Source organism: Anser cygnoides, chromosome 1, assembly GCF_040182565.1.
Source record: "Anser cygnoides isolate HZ-2024a breed goose chromosome 1, Taihu_goose_T2T_genome, whole genome shotgun sequence".
Taxonomy (NCBI): Eukaryota; Metazoa; Chordata; class Aves; order Anseriformes; family Anatidae; genus Anser; species Anser cygnoides.
The window spans coordinates 51,633,128-51,652,467 of NC_089873.1; the positions used below are offsets into that span (position 1 = coordinate 51,633,128).

Sequence of the window (19,340 nt, forward strand, 5' to 3'; positions counted from 1 at the left end):
CAACAACAATAAAAGGAAAGTGGAAAATGTCAGGTTATTGAAAATGTATCTTTTAATGGAAATAGAATTGTTTGAATAAAAACATCACTGAGAGAGCTTTCCTGAGTCCGAGACTGAATATATTGTTATATCTGTATACAAACCCTCTGAGAACAGAACAATGATAAGGGTTTTTTTCTGGACTGTAGGACCTCCAGGAACAAGTCTCTCTCCCTTGACTCAGTACAGTGAGTGAACTTGGGTTTCTTTTAGGACAGATAATTTTTTAACAAGACAGATCATTTTTCAGCCCTTCTTTCTTCTCTGAAATATTTGATAACATACAGAAATTAACTTTAACAGGCACAAATAACTATCTTCACAGTCTGAACATTGATTCCTCAACAGAAAGGTGAACAGTAATGGAGTCTCTGCTGTTATAGTAGATAGAAATTGATGTCAAAACTTTTGAATTTTTTGTTTTTTTTCAGTCAGCCCTAAGAAATAGAGGTACTGAAATGTTGTAGTAGAACATATCGCAGTTCAGGGGAGGAACTGTGATTTTCCATTAACATTCTAAACAGGCTGAATTTGTTGGTTGATTTATTTTAGAGACAAATTTACCACTGAAGGGCAATGAGGTCTTGAAAGTAGAATGCATCAGAGAAAAGATGAGCAGAGCAGAGCTGTGAACAGACTGGAACTATTAGCACTCTCTGGGATGTGGTTCTGGGTGTATGAATAGGTGTATAAAGGTCATGTAGTTATATGTAATTGAGAAAATGGAGGGAAAAGAGGATAAGAAATAGCAATGGAAGACATTTAATATAGAAAATATACTCTAGTGATGGTCTTCAAGGAGGGGGAATTGTAACCAGTCACCATAATATCCTTTTACATGTTCTGAACTACTTTTAAAAACAAAAAACTGGGCCTTATTTTTCTTTAAAATGGTACAGCTAAGGTTAGTAACCTAGTAAGAGAAGTACATTTAAGTAACTATATGACAGGATTTCTAAAATGAGTTAAAGTTGCTGAATTTGATTATTTTATTTCAGATATTTACTGTAGGCATCAAGTGCCTCATGATTTATTGTTATCAGGATAGAACATTTTTGATGATACATTAAGAAATCAATAGTCTCCAATATGCCAACATTTTTTAACATCCTCCATTTATGAATTTTTAAAATGTCACTAACAGATAAAGTCACTAATTACCTTAGCCAACAATGCATGAAGTGTGTGCCACCTGAAGTGAAATGAACTTGCTAAGGTGTTGTATTTTTTTTTCTATTTTTTTTTCTTCTTTCATTAATCACCTGCTAGTCTTGTCACTACTAACTTATTAATGAACATTTCTTATCTCAATATTATTTTTTACCTTATTAGTATTCTTTCTAACAGTTTGCCATGCTTCCGTTTTTCTGCTCTTTCTATTTCTGCTCCTTCAAGGCTTAAATTACAAAATGCCCTTCTCACTTTCCTTCTTCTCATTTCCAACACTGTTTTATCCTAAATCCTCAGTTATGTTAACAGCTCTTCAAAAAACAAAGATTGATCGATGCTTATTGTTTTCTTCAAAAAGTAAATGCAGAGAAATTTTACCTTGTCTCTTTTGATTCAGACATTTTTTTTTTCCACTTTGCTAATATTGTTTCCCCTCAATCCTTAGCTTTGTGATACCTAAGCTTTAAGACTAATTTTAAACATATGCCAAAGGCTGTTACTGATGAGGGTAGTTGCTCAAATTAAAAAGTTGTGGTTTTGTATGTTTCTTTTAAATCCAAATTCTTGTTTATTTTGTCAAAGAAAAAGTAAAGGTATCTAATTGAATGTTATCATAAAAATGTGAAAATTAAGATACCATCCTTTAGATTTAGAGATACAGTCACAGATCATAAAAATATCTAAGTGCATAACAGTCAGTGGTGACAAGGTGCCAACAGATAGTATATATTAATCAATGAGAGGTGTAACTACTTAAAATCTTATACTACCAAAATGTTTTTGAATTGAGGTATTCTGAAATTTCATCCAGAAAACATTGAAAACTTGCAGCTGTCAACCTATTTGCTTGCTTTTAATTTACCATATTTTACCATATGTTTATAATCAGTCTTTTTTTTTTTTTCTCCACAGCAGTAGATTTGAAAGATCTCAGAATTCTGCTGTTATTCAGCAGTGTGGATAACTAATGTAAAAATAAAAAATGAGCTTTTACGTAGAAAATTTAAGCAGCTGTTTGTGCATATTGTCTTCTGAGAAGACAGCTGACCAAAAGAACCTCAGCTGATAGAAGAGCTTCAATTTTCACATTCAGTTGCTGTTAGAAATGCAAGGTGTAAAGACTGTAAAAGAACCACAGCTCAGCCTGTGTAGCACTTGCACAGTGAAACTGGTTATATCAAAGTCATTCCCTAGAAGATTAACAGATGGTGTACAGATAGCCACATATTATTATTAAAACATGAAACAATGATGTACAAGCATATTTCATTAAAAAAAAAAAAAAAAGTGAACAGTGATTCAATGAGTTGATGATTTTCAATGGCAAGACCTACTAAAAATCTAATGCTTTATTTTTAAATTTAAATTTAAATTTTTCTCTAAGCTTCTTTCTGCCCTAATGGTTGCATATCAAGCAGTAAAGCATTTTTTATCATTTTAATTAACTGAGTTTTAACTACTTGAACTTGGTTACATTTTTATATTTCTCTTTTGTTTGTATTTGTTTCAGAACAAATGAGACTTTATGTGTTTTTTTCTCTGAAATACACAATTTTAAAAAAATTAATTTACATCTGACTTTTTATATCTCATTCCCAGTTGCCCCATATTTTTCATTTTTCCCATCTACGTTGCAAGGACTGGCCTTTTTTAAAAAAAAAAAATGTTTCAGATTTATTCCACTAACTGAATATTTTTCCCAAAGTTGAGTGGAGTCAACTACTACTACTATGTTTTCCTTGAAACATTCAGATGACTAGCTACAAAATTACATTTAATTTTGCACTCCCAACTAAAAGCAAAAAATCTCATTATTTGCCTGTTTTGGGGAGGAAAAACAAGCTGGATAATTTCCCTTTTGAGATATATGGTAGCAGCAGGTTTAGCTTGTATTTTTTACAAATATCAGTTTGATAATTTCAGGGTTGTTTTTATCTTGTCTCAGTTTTACACAGAATTGTACTTAATTAGCTGTCCCTGATTTTCTTGTGGTGTTTCAACAGAGGAATTTAACAGTTCAACAAATTTAAATGAGCAAGATACTCCACTATGATATCTATTTATTTTAAAGAAAACATATATATATATATATTTATTTCCTGGATCATAAATAAATGTTTGTTAAGAATTACTGGAGTTGGAGTAAAGTCCATACTGATAAAACATGACCTTAAATCTATAATCAGTTTGGATTAATCCATAGCTTTGAACTTGAATATTAGCATGTTTGTCAATTGTACGTAGACACTAATCAGGAAAATGAAATGTAAGCTTACAAATGATAAAATACCATTAAGTACAAACAAGAATCTGCTTGTTTGGGAAACACAACAGTCTCATTAACAAAATGAGAGAGAAAGGAAAGAAAATTCTAGTTTCAAACTGCAGTCTCTCTCTTTTGGCTATATACTCTTTATCTTCACTGTAATTGAATATGTTTCAGATACAGCATGCAATTAATAACTGTGTCAGGGTGCTCTAATTAGAGACAAGATTTATTATTGCAATTGGGATTGAACTGAAGACGTGAATTGTGATTATGCTTTTACAAAGCTAAGTTAACAAAACACTATTCTAATAAAAACTGAAAAATATATGTTAATTTTACCAAAATACAGGAAAATAGCAGCATAATATATTACTTGTATCTGAAGGTCTGTTTATCACTTTTTAAAATGGATCTTTTTGATCTTAAGCATTTGAGATATATTAACAGCATTAAAGACATCGCTGAACTGTTAATGAAAATTAAGCCAAAGAAACAGAATTTATATATATGGAAAGTGGCATATCTATATGTGTGGAAACAAGGCAGTTTCCACTGGCAGAGAGTATACACTAGCAAGTTGGTTCACCAAGTGGGTTCTTTGGTCGCTAGAGATATATGTGCAAGTTTAGGCTCATTTCTGATATAAATCCATAGATATATTTTGGTGCTATCTCTACAGATATCTTTAAAATAGCTCATGAGAGAGAAATACAGTACAGAGTGTCATGACTTTACATTGTCCTGTTTCTGTAGTCATTAAGATTTGCATTACTAATCAATTTTAATTTAAATTTATAACCCGTCATGTTCATTTGGAATTCTTTGTGCAGGCAGCAACAGCTGTGCTAATGAATTTTGTGTGATATCTTATGAATAAATAATTTCCCTTTCTAGCTTTGCTGGAAAAAAAAAAAAAAATTAGTCTTATATTGTTGCTGTTTGTTTAGGAAGGAATCCAACTGCAACTGGATTTTCCACAGTCTTTAGCAAAAGCTATTGTACTACATAATCCTGATATAAATAACATAGAGACCACTGTTTATTCTAAAGCAAATAGATGAAATACCAAACAAACCTTCCACATCAAAAAAAAAAAAATCTAAAAAATAATAACAAGGTGTCAGAACATGACTAGGAAGAGACTTTTTTTTTTTTTTTTTTTTGTCTTGATATGCATTTTATACTTAAATAAGAATAGGCAAACCTTCAGAAATTCTTTCATTGCTTGTTTGGATAGTAGTTAAGACAATGTTCACTGCCCAAAATTAAGGCATAATACCTTGGAGGATCAGCTTGTGGGATTTCCATACTTAAGATAAATTGTAGAGCATCTGGTCCAACCCCCTTTTTCAGCTGAAGTCACTCAGTTTCTATACTTCAATGCATCCTGTTTTGAATTTTTCTTGAATAAGGGTGGTTTGATAATCAGATCCAGTTGTTATATTTGGCTGTTTTCTTAATTTTATATCTATTTCTGAGTTTTTATTTTGCTGTGCATGAAAGGGAGAAGTCATTTGGAAAGGGATATTGTTACTATTGACGGGGATAATGATGCAGGCTTTTTTATTATAGTAGGAATTGGTTTCCTGCTTTTTTTTTTTTTCCTGATAACACATTATTGCATCAACAGAAGATCAGATCCTGCAGTCATTAGTTAAACAAAAGTCTCATTGGGATACAATTAATTACTTCAGTCTGAGGTTGGAATAACAAATTCAGCTTTGTACAGATCAAACCTTCTGATGAAGGCAGAAGCCAATTCACTGTCCAGTATCCTCTGAGACAAAATAGGAAACATAGCACTTAGGCATGAGAAAAGGATTCGGTTTTCCACAGAAATGTTTATTAAATGGTTTTATTGCTTTCACTTCAACTTTTATACATCTAATGATAATTGCAGTTTGAACATTTTTTCTATGAATCTTAGTTGGATTATTCTATTAAATATTAGATCTGCACAAATGTCTATTGAACAAGAATTACAACTGATATGTGTGAAATCCTGCTAAAGTGAACAGCATTTTTGTTTCTCATGGGCAACAGAGTGTAGGACTTCAATGTCTGAAAAAAAAATGATAAAAGATCATCAGATTACAAAATTTGGGTTAAAAAAAAGAAACACAACTATTTACTATACAACATTTTTCCTGGTTTTTGGGAATGTTGGTGTGTAGTATCAGGTACGAAAATAAAGGAAGAAAATTCTAAAAATAGTCTAATTAATGTCATATGTGACTGAAATAATGCATTCCAAAAAGTTGTTTTTTGTTTGTTTGTTTGTTTCTTTCTTTCTTTCTTTATTTTGCTGGCATGATTAATAAATGCCTAAAGAACTGAATGTTATATGAATTAGCTGTGTTAACTTTTAATCGAGTTGCTATTTCCCTAGGTTTTTGCAAGGTAAATACATTGAAGGGTGAATATGTGGAAACATAAAGTTGATGAAACAAACATAGGCTTCCAACAGCTATATAACCGTTTATATTTATGCTTCAAAAACTATATGAAATAGATACCAGCTTAAACCACAGTGATTTTCAGGAAAATAAATTTACAGAATGCTACCTTGGACCCATACCTGGGAGAGTGAGTAGCAAGTCTTAAACAATTTCATATTATTCATATTATTAATCCTTTAAAATGGCAAAGGAGATAATATAAATGCTTTAATATTTGTTTGCAGTGATAATGAAAAAGACTATTTTTCAAAGTATTTTTTTTTTCTTTTTGTCTTAACAAATAGAGACGGGTAATTGGTGACAACATGTTTTTCAGTAATTGAGTAACAGCATAAAGGTTAGAAACTGATAGTTTTACCTTGTTTACTAATAGGTTTACATTATATAACACCTTTTGTCTTACATTGTTAATAGATTTGGAGAAATGAAAACAAGTATGGTAAAAAAAAAATTACCTCTCTTCTGTGGTGTTCTCTCGACTCTGAGAGTACAGTCAATATTAAAAAAATAAATAAATTACAGGAATAGGTGGACCGTGCTTAACTTAACATGCCTAAAAATGGTGAGAAACTTTAAATACTTCCAGGTATTTGTAAAAGAACCTACTATTGATTTCACAACTACAGTACCTGCAATTAGAAGTTTTGAGATCAGTCTTTTTTTTTTTTTTGCCACAGTGAAATGGATCAACACAGTACTATTCTATGCTTTTAGGAATTACAGCTAGTCATGCTGTACTTGACTTGCTAATAACTTTCCTCCTGAAAACAAGTGTCAAGTATTCTGGGACATCAAAAGTCTAAACAGCTTACTCTTTGGCTTTGTATGCTAACAACTTAGTTAACAGAGAGGCAGATTGTTTATAACAATTTCTCTAAGCTATAAAAAATATTTCTTTACTTGATTTCCTCAGTACCATGGGCTGTTAAAAGTATCAAAAGAAACATGGATTTTCAAAATTAGAAGTGAAAAATATAGTGTTTTACTTATATCCAGAAGCTCAGTGACAATAACATATGCTTCACAAAAGGAGAAATCTGCCCTTTTAATTTACTTTTGCTAACACGAATCTGCCCTTGTGCCTCTCAAATAGAAGCTCTGCTCTGAACTAGGGAGAAGATAATGTTAGAATTAGTTCATTGAATATAGCAATCATACAGAGGAATATCTGGGTCTCGTTCCTACTGAAATATATATCTATATATATGCAGGCGGGTATTGCAAGACATGTAGTATATAAAAAAAAATACTCAGAGGGCTACATCAGTGAGAACTCTGTGTAAAATGGACTTTAGGTGCTTGTTTTAAGCAGTGGGAGAATTCTTACATTCCAATAAATTGTCTTCATACTGAATCTTCAAATGAGTTACAATCAAACTTTATTTATTTATTTATTTATTTTCATTTAATCTAAAAAAGTTCATGTAGATTCGTGTAAGGACCTACCTAGTGTACTGAATTCAAACCTGGGGCTCCCAGCTTAAGGACATGGACCTACCAGAATGAGTCCAGAGGAGGACCACAAGGATAATCAAAGGGCTGGAGCAGCTATCCGATGATGACAGGCGGAGGGATCTGGGGGTTGTTCAGCCTGGAGAAGAGAAGGCTCCAGGGTCTACCTTAGAGAGGCCTCTCAGTACCTAAGGGAGCCTACAGGAAAGCTGACTCTTTGTCAGGGAGTGCGGTGATAGGACAAAAGACAATGGCTTTAAACTAAAAGAGGGGAGATTTAGATTAGATATTAGGAAGAAATTCTTTACTCAGAGGGTGGTGAGGCACTGGCACAGGTTGCTGTCGTGTTAAGGGGTGTAGCTGATTGACTGTTACGGGTCTGGTTGGATTCAGGGTACTGAACTATCACGGTCACAGATTCACCAATAACATGTTAACCGATATGGGTCCAGTAGGATTCAGGGTACTAAACTATCGCGGTCATGGATTCACCAACAACGTAACACACCCTCATTCTAGTCGTGCTCAATGAAGACTATCACGGCTAGGAACAATGCAATTAAGTACAATTTATTACAGCAACAGGTACACAGGTTCTTTGGATTGCGGGCAATAATTTACTGTCTGCAAAAGCAAGCTAGCATGCATGAAATACCCAGGTGCACAGCTTGGAAATTAACGCATTAAAAGGCACAAAGACTCTATAGAGATTTCTAAGTTTCCACGGAGACACACAGTATAACCAAGTGTTCAAATCTCACCCAAAGGCATTGCAATGGGGGGGCAGGAAGAGAGGCTCAGCCTGTCAGCTGATCCCAGAAGTCAGGAGGTCCTTGTGATTCCCTCATGATGGTATCTCCCCTGACGACGGTATCTTCCCTAACATCCCCTTTCTCTTAAGCCAATTTATATTATTTTCTGTCTTTTAGGTGGAGCTTGAGTGAGTCTAGTCTAGCATATTTTGGTTATGATTGGTGAAAAGTTTTCCTGTCTTCGTTTAAAGATATAGTCTCCGAGAAGTTCAGAGTGCATGCTCAGTGAGGGGCGACCACACCTTGGAGGCAGGTAGTTTTGGGGGTGGAGGTGTGTTTTGGTATTATAATGATATTATAATGAGCAAAAGTTCAATAGAATACAGCATTTTGTCAAAAACATGGCAGGTCGTTGGCTCAAGGTAGCAAATGTGCAGCTTATCGGTCTCAGTGTGCACAAGAAAATCGAGTCCCCCTCTTGTCACAGAGCCTAGCTGCAGTGTCTCCACTCCACTCTACGCTCCATACTGTTCCTTAGAATCAGCACACTGGGTTCCCCCAGTGCAATAGCATCTAAGGTTGGAAGCCTAGGGAACGCTCAGGTGATGCAGCTACGCCCTACTGAAAGCCTCTTCAATGCTGTACATTTTGTTTAAAATGTGAACATTAGTTTAATTTTCCTACTTACCTTAGGCAGTTACTCCACAGTTGCCCAGAGAAGTTGTGGATGCCCCATCCTTGGAAGTGTTCAAGGTCAGGTTTCATGGAGTTTTGAGCAACCTGGTCTCGTGGGGAAGTGTCCCTGTCTTTGACAGGTAGGTTGGAATTAGATGATCTTTAACATCTCTTCCAATCCAAACCATTCTATGATTCTATGATTTGGCCCATCATTTCAAATTTTGAGAATTCATTATATGAGAACCAACTGATGACATCAAACTATACCTTAGTAATACTGTTGTCTACCTTTTTTTCATTGATGATTTCCTTTCCTTTAAGAAAGGGAAAAACTTAAAAATATAATGGTGTCAGAAGGATACCTAAAGTATAGGTAATAACAGCAAAATAATGACCTATATCTTAGTTGCTTAACATAGAGTGATAAATTTTCAAATGATATAGCATTAGGAACAGTGGAAACATCACAGCAGCTGTTTAAGTATCTACTTCTTTGGCTGTTTAAGTGGCCCAGGTGACTTGATGGATTTGTTCTTAGTATTGTTTCCCTCCTCTAATTTTTATTTGAAAAACATAGAGTCTGTTCCTGAATATAGGAAACAGAATCCAGATTTCTTAATCCTAAAGGACTCCCCTTACTATTAAATTTTAGTATCAGAATCCTATTAACTTTGTGGATTTTGGTTGACAGTGGTGCAGACTGGAGCTGAGTAAGGTTCCCTGTCTGAAGTAACTTGGGTCTTATAAGGCAGCTTTCTGAGAAACAGAGGCCATGGGTCAAGCTATCCCTCTCATGCAAACAGTGGAGTAACACACTATATGGAAATTCTTGTTGCTTAGGTGAGTGCGATGGTTACTTATCCCCCAAAAATCTGTGTCAGAATCTCAATTTACTACAAAGAGGTTATCATATATACATGATAATATATATATGAAAATATATATAAATTTGTCTTAAATATAAATAAGTCTTGAATGAATTCAGGCCTTTGCAACAATCCGTCTGTCATTCATGTTAAAGAAAATGTGTAAATGAGTCTGAGCTGAAATATAATCAGAAATAAGAAAAATATACTCTTTCATACATTTCAATAACCCTATTCTTTGCAACTTAGAAACCATCAAAATGTTCTTGTTACCATGGTTTAAATTTTCAGCTATATATTTTTTCTTCAGAAGAGAACACATAAACTTGTTATTGCTGAGCTGTCAGAAGTATATAATTTAATGCGAATAAGAATGAATAGAAGTAGGTGCCTGAGTACTCTATGTTTATTTACTCACTTTACTCGTATTTAATTTTCTATTAAAAAAGATATCTACCTTTCTGTAGGAAAAAAAAAGTATAAAAGTATAAACGCTAGATATTAATATTTACCTTAGATATTAAGCTATTATTCTAGTTAAAAATAAAAAATATGACTTAGTTGTCCAAAGCACAGTGCCACCATAACCATTAACTGCAAACCTCATTTCTCTCATGCCCTCCCTCCTCCCTCCAACTTGTTTTTCTAATCAAGGACATGCTTTCTCCCCTGAGGCATGTGGGAGTTTAACATTTACTTGCAGCTCTAACACCAAGCAATTTCTTCCGGGACTGCAATCTGTTAGAGTTCAATTTTCTCAGCCATAGATGAAATGATCAGAATGAATATGTTCCTTCAGAATGAAACAGAATGAATAAACTAAATGTGATTGAAATGAACTTATGTAGTACTCATTCTTAAACCAGAAGACTTCTTTTGCACATAAACACGCTGTCGTGCAAAAGCAAGCTCTGGAGTTTCACACGGTTGATAATACTGGCACTTTGCTCCTACTGCTTTTTATCTTTTAGATGTGGCTTTTAAAAATATATCTCTTACCTGCAGAGATCCTTAAGAATACAAGTAGGAATACTAGGAAAAAATAATCTTTAATAAATGGCTGAAGTTTGGAACATTTTTGTAAAGTACATCAAAGCATATAACAAGAAATTAACCTATAGCAAAGCAACAAAGACACCTCCCCTACACACACATACACACCATCCCTAGCTCAGAAATATTTATCTATGCATTTCATAGATTCATAGAATCATAGAATGGTTTGGGTTGGAAGGGACCTTAAAGATCATCTAACTCCAAACCCCTGCCATAGGCAGGGATGCCACCCACTAGATCAGGTTGGCCAAGGCCCCATCCAGCCTGGACTCCCCTACCTCCAGGGATGGGGCATCCACCACTTCTCTTGGCAACCTATTCTGGTGCCTCACTACCCTTACAGTGAAGAATTTCCTCCTAATGTCTAGTCTAAATCTATCCTTTTTTTAGTTTAAGACCATTGCCCCTTGTCCTATCATTATTTACCTGAGTAAAGAGTCTTTTTCCGTCTGTTTTATGAGACCCCTTAAGTACTGAAAGGTCACATTTATCTGAAAACTAACCATACCCTGGAAGCACTTGCATTAGGACTTCTTTTTATTAATGAAAATTTGTAAACCATGCAAGATTCTGATTTTCTTAATAAAATCAATCCAACTTTCCAAGTGGGCTTGGGAATTCAGGCTGTGGTGAATATTTTGATTTTTGATTTAAATTAATTTGATTTATACAAGTGGAACAGTAAGTCTTTACTGGTTGCTCTAAGATGCCTTTAAATAATGAATGTTGCTTATTTCTTAGTATTGATGAATTTGGCAGAGCTGGGTGACAGTGACTAATATTTCAGTGTAACAAGAGGGACATTTGCACCAAAAATAAAATAAAATAAAATAAATGGTTAAGCAAATATTTCTTGTTAAACAATGAATAAATGTTCAAATTCTACTTATTTTTAATGTTCTTTACAGTACTGTGAAACATTTGTGGTAGATGATGAGTTACATGGTCTTCTTCTATCTAAGAGCTGAAGTGAAAAGCATTTATTTCATAGGTTGCATGAAAACCCATATAATATAAAAAGGTAAAAATTATAAATTAGCTACTTTTATTTTTCCATCAAGCTTTATCAAATATCAATTACTTTTAAAGTGGTTGGTGTTGAGGTTGCCTTCTGTAACAGAGCCAAAAAGTAGAGTATCCCTTAACACATGTTAGTTATGCAAGTGTAAATAGTTCTGTCTCTTATGCATGAAAATAGACTGGCTGACCCTTAAAGTGGCTGCAGTAATCAACTGTACTAATGTTTCATAAATTCTTCTCAGCACTCTTACCTTACAACAGTATATAGCTAAGAAACCCAAATGCGTGAATCACAGAATGGTTTAGGTTGTAAAGGACCTCTGGAGGTTATCTGGTCAAGCAGGGGCAGCTAGAACAGGTTTCCCAGGTGGCTTTTGGAGATCTCCAAGAAGGGAAACTCACAATTTCTCTAGGCAACTTGAGTCAGTGTTCTGTCACCTGTACAGTAAAGTGTTTCCTGATGTTTAGATGGATCTTGTATTCCAGTTTGTGCCCATTGACTCTTGGCATTGATCACTGCTGGAAAGAGCATGGTTCCATCTTCTTTACACCTTCCCTTCAGGTGTTTATAGACAATGATAAGATCCCCCCCTTGAACTTCTCCAGAGAACAGCTCTCTCAGCCTCTCCTCACAGGAGAGTTACTCCAGTCTCTTGAACATCTTGGTGGCCCTCTGCCGTACTCTTTCCAGTGTATCTATGTCTCTTGTATACTGGGGGACTCAGGACTGTACACCGTATTACAGGTGCAGCCTCACCAGTGCTGAGCAGAGGGAAAGTATTGACCTGCTGGCAATACTTTGCCTAATGCAGTCAAGAATACCATTAGCTTTCTTAGCAGGAAGTGCACATTGCTGACTCATGTTCAACTTGGTGTTCACCAGGACTCCCAGCTCCTTTTCAGAAGAGCTGCACAGTGACCCCAGCATGTACTGGTGCCTGGAGTTGTTTCTCCCCAGGTGCAGGACTCTGAACTTCTCCTTGTTGAATTTCTTGAGATTTCTTTTTTTTTTTTTTTTCCAGTCCACCTCTCCTGCCTGTCAAGATCCCTCTGGATGGCTGTGCAGGAGGACTCTGGTGAGTCAGTCACTCACCCTAGTTTTATGTCAACTGTGAATTTACTGAGAGTGCTTTCTAATCCATTGTCCAGATAATTAAGGAAGATGTTAAGCATGACTGGACCCAGTACTGAGTCATGGGACACTCCACTTGTTACTGGCCTCCGACTAGATTTGCACACCTAAATACGGAAGAAATGTGTGAAAAGTTCCCTCACCTATAACCAAATGGATTCTCTTCTGATTCTTTGAATTGGTGACACTTCAAATTATTCCTTATGGCTGCACAGGATTAGTCTCTCAAACTTCTTAAGAGTTGTTTGATGTCCTTTTAGCATAAAACAAAACAGAATGGTTATATCTATGATAGGTGGAAGTACCACTATATTCTATGATCTTCATGATAAAATTCAGATTTTTGCCCCTGTGACCTACAGTGCTTTTTTTTTTTTTTTAATAATTAATATCTTTAAGCACCATGCTGACAGATTTTCTAACTTTAAACTTCTTGATAGATGTACGTTCTTAATAATTACACAGGCTAATAATAAAGTGCAGTGTCTTCAATCAAAAGAAAACAGTTTTTATGTACAGATGAAAACTGAAAATGTCCTTCTCTCCCATCCTATAATTCTAGGAAGTTTAGGCTCATCTTAGTATCTTTCTTTTAGAAAATCATTAACTGAATGTGTGTAGATGGACTGGTCCAATTGCATATGAATAAATTTATTTTCCCCCCCTTGTATGTCATATCTTTTGCTGTGGTTTACATTTTGGTTCAGTGACATGTTCTCTTGTTTCACTTTTGTCCAAACAACTTCTTTAGGCATGACTTGAATAGCCCTTACTGCAAATTTATAGCTTTTCAACAAGTTGCATTTAATAAATATATGCTGCATTCAAAAGCATTTCTTCTATTAGTTTTCTCTTCTGCAAGTGATCTTGATCATTGTGTATGAAACAAACAAGAATGTGTATTACAGTTATTATAATGTCTTACAGACTGATGGTCTCTCTCACAAAACCAAGCTGAATTTAAATTTACACAGTAAATCTAACACTAAAATAAACCAGTGAAATACTTTATGAGTGCAGAAAAACAACATGAATTTAAAAAGAGAAGAAGAAAGATATTTCTTAAAAAGACAGAACTGTCATTAACTTTTTTTTTTTTCTCTTTAGATTGGAGCAGTGCCAGTGTTAAATATGTGAAAATATTTGCCGCACATAGATCCTATCTTCTAGGCAATGCTAATCTGCCTTCAGGATAATGGACCAGCACTTCTTTGTCTGTTATAAGAGCTAATCTTTGTGTACAGATATTTTGGCTGTTGCGGGTGCTTTTAAATAATACCCAGATTGTGAATTTTCTGGTGTGCAACTTTAGTTTCTTTTTAAGATGCCCGTGTGGACAACACACACCACAGACAGCTCCTCAGCATTCCCTCTTCTTCTCCTTCTTCTCACCTGTTGCTCTTTTAGAAAAACACATCCATAAAATCTGAGGCAAGGAAAGTGAAATTCAGAGGGAAAGGCTAAGTTACGGGACATCCTAGCAGGAGCTGCTGAATGACACGAAGCCTCTTTAAGTTTCCCTTCCTATTGCTTGCACATTTGTGCACGTACTTGAACTGTTGCTAAATGTTAGTTTTTTAAAACATATGACCCAGTATATTAGGCCTTAAAACTTCTAGTTATAGGTACAATATCTATAAATAATGAATAAACCTATAATAGTTTATTTTAAAAATCAAGAAGCCAGTAATTCCTCATATATAAAATGAGACAATTAAATAAATGTAGCATTTCTGAATATTTAGTTATGGGTTAACCCCTGCAGGCAGCCAAGTCCCACAAAGCCTCTGGCTTAGACACCCCACCTCCCACCTCTCCAACAGGACTGAGAAGAGAATCAAAAGGGCAAAAGGGAGAAGACTCGTGGGTTGAGATGAAAACAGTTTAATCGGTAAGGCAAAAGCTTTGCATGGAAACAAAGCAAAACAAGGAATTCATTCACTTCTTCTCATCAGTAGACATACATTCAGCCACTTTCAGGAAAGACGGGTTCATCACTCGTAACAGTTACTTGAGAAGATGAAAAGTCCCTGGCTCTGTGCAAGCACTGCTCTGCAACAACTAGAACATTGGTGTGTTATCACCACTATTTTCATCAAAAATCCAAAACAGCAACATACTAACTACTACAAAGAAAATTAACTTTATCCCAGTCAAAACCAGTACATGAATGACTGATGTCATCTAGGATATTTAGAAAGTTGAGGAACATTCACGTGCTCTAAAATATTCAGCTTCTGGGGATTGTCCATGTCTATATTCCAGTACTGTTAAACATCACGTCTGTTAATGGCAATTCAGAATTATCTTTGTTTCCACCTAAGTAGACCTCTCATGTACTTACTAAATGCCTCTGCAACATGAGTCACAAGCAAAGGAAATAAGAATGTTGACTTTTTTCTTTTTTTTTAATTAAGATTTGATTTCACGAATAAAGATTACAGAACCAGGATGAAAATGTTTAGCATGTCAGAAAGTCAAGAAATATCTGCATAACCAAATATTTCTCTTCTTTATCTTCAAAATAATTTTGCTTTACCATTTGACATCTAAAAATTTTTAATACTAATGTGTCACTTTCCTTTATCTGGTAAGTAGGTCTCAGCTGAAAATAAATATTTTTACCACAAAGAAAACTATGCTGTGGGATATTGCTACTTCTTTCCTTTTCAAACTGGAAAAAGTTATTCACATTTTTTCATTTATAAACATTCTCAAATTAAGATTTGCTCTGATGTTGTGATGATTTGAGGGCTTTATGACTGTGGATTGTTTAAATCTACCAGACGTAACATGGGTATTACATACATATATATATATATAATGAGAAAAAAACAGAAAAAGCTTAATGTGCCTGAATGTATGTACATAGAAAGTTGAAGGTGATTGTTTCATAGTGAATTTGATGAAGAATTTTCAAAAAAAAAAAAGGGGGGGGATTAAAAAAAATGATAAAAAAAAATAAATCATCATATATTCTTCACATTAGCAAACTGAACTGGATTGCAGTCAGGTCAATACTATATCCTGCAATCATATCCCTGAGAGGGAAGAACAGAAGAAGAAAAAGGCAAGAGAATAGTATATATACAGTGCGAGCCACTCTTTATTTATAATGAGCATAAGCATTTGTGAAGAATCTGAGACATGTACAGTAATGCTAAAAACATTGCAAAATATCATTGTGTCCTTTTCTTAGATACACATTTGTTAAATGCATAGCGTTTCTGTGACAGAGTAGTCACAGTAAAAAATTACATTCTGAAAGAGACAGCTGAATGATATACAGCAATAATAAACATATATTCAAGAATGAACACAAAACCAAAACATAACGTACTGTTAAAATTGTCCACACTATACTTCAGTTGAGAAAAGGATTCTGGGAAAGGTACAGAGATGGAAAGCATCTAGTTGTATTATTAAAGAAGCCAATCACAAATCATACCTGGAAGGGTGCCAAATTGTGATTGTTTATATAATCTTAACTTTGACATTTCCTAAATTTGAATTTAACTTTGTCTTTCAGCATCATTATATGCAACACATTATTAAATGTTCTTAAATTACTATTTTGATTTAATTATATTCTTTATTAGTATATGGTTATTCTCTATATCCACTGCATTCTAACTTGTTTTTATGTTTTTCTGTGACAGTAGAACCCTCATTTCTCTTGTGTAAGCACAGTCAGATCATACTGATAACCTGAAGACCTATCTTAAATCTTTATTTTGTTCATTTTTGTTGTTGTTGTTGTTTTGGCATGGCCTTTTTGCTTTTCTTATTTGCAGATTTATTTGCAACTGAAGCTGTCAGACACTATATCTAATTACGCAGCTTTTTGGGAGAAAAAAAAATCTTCTCTGTTTACTCCCTTGAAAACATTATTTTGTGCGAAAAACATTGAGGGATTCTAATCTATCAAATAGCCTGGTGGATGTAATTTAGTTCTGTAAACACGATATCTTGATTATATATTCTTTCACTGAATAGGATTTTTATTCAATATTTTCCTTATTTTGGTATACAATTACCAACTCTTCTTGTCCCAGAAAAGAAGAGAGAGACTGATCATTCTTGTGTTTTTATAAACATACTTTAAAAAGGTTTTGTTTTACCTTCATTGAAGAATAAATATAAGCTTCAAAATTTTGAAATTTCTCAGGAAAGTGAATCGTTGTCTTCAATAACCCCCTGATCAAAGCCTTTTTTTTTTTTTTATTCAGTATACAGAAACCAATATGAATAAGAGCAATGTCAGAAAAGAAATATCAGAAAAGAAATAGGCAATAGGAACAGTGAAAAACTCAGACTACTGTGTTAAATAAAACAGCCTTAGGGTGTTGAAATAAATCTAATAACACACACAAGTACTATTTTGGTACTCATTCCAATTATTAAATAATTTATTTCTCGAAAAGTTTGTGTGGTTTGACTGACTAGTAAAGAAATAGAGAACTTTTTTTTTCCTTTTTTTTTTTTTTTTTTACCAAAAGTAATCCATTAAAAATTGTTACTATGTACATAAAGACCCTTTCTAGTTTGATACACTGTTTATTGTTAAATGGTAATATCATTTTAATTCCTGACTTGTGGAACAGAACATAAGGCTTTATGTTTTAAATATTTAAAGGAATCGAAAAGTGCTTAATATATTGCATATTTTTCTCTTTCCACGTGGAAGAAAAAAGTAAGACTAACAACAACTTATGAGTTTTAAATTTTAAAGTTTTTGGATCAACTGAAGATCTCTAAAGGTTTTTTATATTACTTCACTAGATGTTCTACTTTTATTCCTAGAAGCATGAATGAATCATGGATGCCTATGTGTTTAATTTTCAGATATATGTATAGACCATCTGTTCCACTTTTCACAGTGACCTAACATCCTGACTGTTATAACATTTCAGTAGATATCGACACAAATTTCAAGAGTAAAAAAAGAAGAGATTAACATATAACTGAACTCTTAGCATGATGCAATGAACCAAGACAACCAGAAATACTAAGAGAATGAATTCTTAGTTGCATATGCATAAATACCAATTTATTAGCTATATTATTATATTACTATATTACATATTACTATATATGTTATTTCTATAAGTAATTATAAGTTATTGCTGATAGTTTGTGATATGGAATTTAAACCTGGTTGGTATTCCTAAAACTTGCTGGAAAATTTGCACAGCTTATATTAGCAATATCCTCATCTAAACAAGTAAGATTGGTCTGATTAAGAAAGAATGAACAATGAAAGATGCTCAGAACAACAATGTATGTAAATGAGTTTATCATGGAATTCTGAATGTATCCTTGGTTGAACAAGAGCTTATCTGGTTTTGATAAATGTAAAGGTGAAGTGTGAGCATGCAACAGTCTACATAAAGAAGATGACCTACAAGAGGAAGGTTATAAATCAGGTAATTTGTTTTCCTGTTTTCTTTGTGTGAAAGGTGTTATCAAGGTTTTGGCTGTGACAAGGTTTACTTGTGACAATTTTTTTTTTTTTTGTCTTCCCTCCTCAAAAAAGAATAAATTGCATTTTTGAAGATGACTAGAGATGGGAATTGAAGCTGATGGCTGGTCAGTAAAAAGAGAAAGTAACTAGTCAAGAGTAAGTATATTGTAGAGCAGAAGTTTCCTATACACTTATAAGTGAACTTATAGGAGTTCACTTATTTGTAAATAAGTTGAAGAAGAAAAGAAAGGGACAAAGACCAGAGTTCTCTGGATTATTTCTAGAATTCTGAAGATAAGGATGGAAAGTAAAGAGAAAGAATGGATGGGAAAAGGTTAATAAGGAGATGGAAAAGTCACTAAGTCAAAGAAAGACTGTCCTAAGAAGAGTACAGTCAACAGTATAGTAACTGCAGACTCTTCAAGAAGCATGAGTTATTTTAATGGGAAGGTGTCTAAATAATGATATGCTTACAAATACACAAGTATTTTATGAATAGATCTTTATTGCCTATAAATGTTAGCAAAATTAAACTTCTCAGATAATTGAAAAACTTTCATTTACCTGGGTATGGCTTAAATATGTTCCGCCCTTTATTCATATAACAACACAAGCATGTTGTTGAAACAAGTTGGTCTCTTCTTTTCAGCATCCTTTATCAGAAGAGTGAGCTGTCAAGCTAATGAGCAATATATTCCAGTGGTTTACATCATATCATGCATGTTTTTGGTATATTTGTTTTAAGCAAGGCTTTCACTCAGAGGGTGGTGAGGCACTGGAACAGGTTGCCCAGAGAGGTTTTGGATATGATTCTATGATTTTCTCACTCTTCTGTTATAACTTTTGGTCTATAATCTGTTATGTTGGTGATATTTTGTTCCCCCAGCTTCTGTCATTTCTCAGTCAGCCATCACTCTGTGTACAAATTATATTTTTCTTATGGATGCAAAATGAAACTCCGTTGTTGCACATTTATATAGATT

The 19,340-nt window shown here is 34.0% G+C and overlaps 1 protein-coding gene across 5 annotated transcripts in view; it reads left to right on the forward strand.

Moving 5' to 3' along the window:
• Positions 1 to 19,340, forward strand: part of MGAT4C (MGAT4 family member C) — a 419,195-nt gene that overhangs the window by 46,994 nt on the left and 352,861 nt on the right. The window contains exon 2 of one of the 5 annotated variants that reach the window (XM_066995539.1): positions 12,784 to 12,837. The exons of the other annotated variants lie outside the window; for them this stretch is intronic. The gene's annotated coding sequence lies outside the window, so the exon portion shown is untranslated. The remainder of the gene's footprint in view (positions 1 to 12,783; positions 12,838 to 19,340) is intronic. 5 annotated transcript variants of the gene reach the window in all.